Below are 2,668 nucleotides of genomic sequence, written 5' to 3'. Positions count from 1 at the left end.
GGGGGGAGGGGCATGACTTTAACCCCAGCACTTGGAAAGGAAAGGGAGGTAGACCTCTGAGTTCCAGGCCAGCCTGGTCTACAGAGAGGTCTAAGCCAACCCAGACTACACACAGAAGTCCTGTTGTCAAAGCAAAACAAAACAGAACACACCTTGAATGTATAAACTCTCTACCATGATGAATTCTGTGTCTCCACATTCTTCAGTTCCTGCCCAGGCTAGGAAGTATTTTTTAACATGAACCAGATATTTTAAAAGGATTAATTACAATTTTTCAGATGAGATATTTTGGTTATCTCTTTCCCCCTCAATTCCTCTCAGATTCTCCTTATCTCCCTATATGCACAACTTTTTATTCCACCACCCCCTCTTCCCTCTCTGTCTCTGTCTCTCCATCTCTTCATCTCTCTGTCTTTTTTTTGAATCAAAATGTATCTAATTAGAGATGGAAAAATTGTGGTTCTGAGCAGAGGAGGAAATCGTGAAAACATTTAGACACCTGGTGGTAATGGTCTCAGGATGGAGGGTACTTAGTCCCACCCCTAACCAAGAAGCTATTTGCAATTACACCTGATGTTCCCATCATCAGTTTTCTCCAAAGGAGTGCCATTGGGCCTATCAACAACCACACTGCAGCCCAGGCCCCATGCCAAGAGCAGTAGACCAACACCAAATGAACCCCATCTTTTCTTGTGTGTGTGTTTTGTTTTGTGTTAGCTTTAGTTTGGTCTGATTTTTTTCTTTCTTTTTCTTTTTCTTTTTTTTCTTTTGTTTGTTTTAATTTTATTTTGTTTTGTTATTGTCCTTCCTGATTTTTTTTCTTTTTTGAGAGAGAAAGAACATTTAGTTGGGTGGGTGTGTAGGTGGAGATAATCTGGGAGAGCCTGGAGGAAGAGAAAGAATATGATCAAAATATATTGTATAAAGAGTTTTAATAAAATAACATTGTATGCTTTATAGCTGAAGAGAGGCGTGTCTCAGAGCAGCCTTTATTAAGGACTTGTCTGCAGCAGACATTGCCTGAGTGTTGTGTACATTAAATCATGTATTCCCCACAACTCTACACAGTGAATGAGGTATGGGATGGGGCGTGGCTTAGTTGGCAAAGCACTTGATAAGCAAGCACGAGTTTGAGCTCAGAGTCCATGTAAAAACCTAGGCATGGTAGAACACACTTATAATCCTAGCACCAGGGGGCAGAGACAGGAGGATCCCCAGGGCTTGCTGCTGGGCAACTAGCCTAACTAAATCAGGGATCCTCAGGCCAGTGAAAGACCCTGTCTCAAAAAAACCAAAACCAAAAACAAACAAACAAAAAAAAAAACAAAACCAAAAAAACAAAACAAAACAAAAAAAAAACCCAAGATGAATGGCTCTTGAGAAATGACCCCAAGTTGATTTCTGACCTCTATGGAAGCTACATGTAGACACACATGGAAAGAGAAGAGGAGAAAAGAGCCTGAAAGTCCAATGACTTGTGAAAAGCCTTACACCTAGCAATTAATAGAGAAGAGATTTTGTCAGGCAGACTCCTCCTAACCACAGGCACATTTAAGGTCTGGACTATTAAAGATTTGTAAGTTCTGGAGTAGTTCTGTCCAGGCTGGAGACAGCAAGGACGCCTCCCAGAGGAGTTGGAAAGCAAGCCGCATAGGTTGTCACACTGGGGAAGAAGGTGGGTCTGTCTACCCTCTGCTGTAGTTACTGCACACCAACATTCCTACCTCACGGAACTGAGAGCCTCCAGGGCCCAGTCCCGGGGCTTCCCAAAAGAACCATGTGTAGTGGGGGTCAGGGTACAGGCGCAGCCCTTAGCAAATGTCTCTGCCTTTGTTGAAGGAGCGACGAGTTTCTTTCATTGGTTTTGGACTTTCCCCACCCTGTACCAACCTTGCAGTATCAGGGAAGCGGGCTGGAGCGGACACCTTATTCACAATGCTCCGGGACCTCACACGCACCATCAACTGCTCCTACCGCTGCCCATTAGGAGGGGGCTCTGCCTTCTGCTTGGGCGGGGTAGTGCAGTGCAGCAGCTCTTGAATACTTTATTACATAGACAATACCCTGCACCTGGTTCAGCACGGAAGCCTCTGGGGTATGCACACTCTGGGCACCAAGCAGTGGGTGTGGACAAACATAGGGTTGCCCTTCCTGTTCACCCTCTGACCTTCTAAGAGGAGCAGGTTCACTGCAGATGGTCCTAGAACTTTCCACAGATTTCTAGTGTTCTTACTGTCGATGACCCCGGGGAACTGTTCCAGGAAGTTGAGTAAAATAATAGGTCCAGTCCAGAGACCCCAGGCATGTGCCGGAAAGGGAAATTGGGAGCTAGCTTGGATTGCAAAACTTGTGGTATTTCTGTGTGGGTGGGGAAGAAATTTTATGAGATGCCCCCAACCCTGCAAGATGAGAGGATTTCTTGGCAGCTCTGGCCTGGGAAGATGTAGCCCACACCTCCCATAGAACCTCAACCCACAAGGATTTTCTGTATCCTTGGGAAGGTTTTGTCTGGCAGACTAGGAGAAGATCTCTGAGTTCCTGCAAGCTTTGTAAGGAGTGTTGACCAAGCAGTTTCCTTGAGGGGGAGTTAGTAAAATGAAGTATTTGTGAATCTTAGTATTTCCTGTCCTTATACACATCGGCTCTTTCTTTAAAAATGGAGCTTTTG

The 2,668-nt window shown here is 44.9% G+C and overlaps 1 long non-coding RNA gene across 1 annotated transcript; it reads right to left on the bottom strand.

Annotated features, from left to right (window-relative positions):
- Positions 1-766: 766 nt before the first annotated feature.
- On the bottom strand, positions 767-1,994 carry LOC116073073. Its single transcript, XR_004111650.1, has 2 exons — positions 1,891-1,994; positions 767-884 (listed from the first exon to the last, which is right to left on the bottom strand). It is a non-coding gene; the product is annotated as an uncharacterized LOC116073073 (long non-coding RNA).
- Positions 1,995-2,668: the final 674 nt, after the last annotated feature.

Source organism: Mastomys coucha, unplaced genomic scaffold (genome assembly GCF_008632895.1).
Source record: "Mastomys coucha isolate ucsf_1 unplaced genomic scaffold, UCSF_Mcou_1 pScaffold23, whole genome shotgun sequence".
In the NCBI taxonomy this organism is placed as follows: Eukaryota; Metazoa; Chordata; class Mammalia; order Rodentia; family Muridae; genus Mastomys; species Mastomys coucha.
This window is presented reverse-complemented; position numbering and strand designations above follow the sequence as displayed.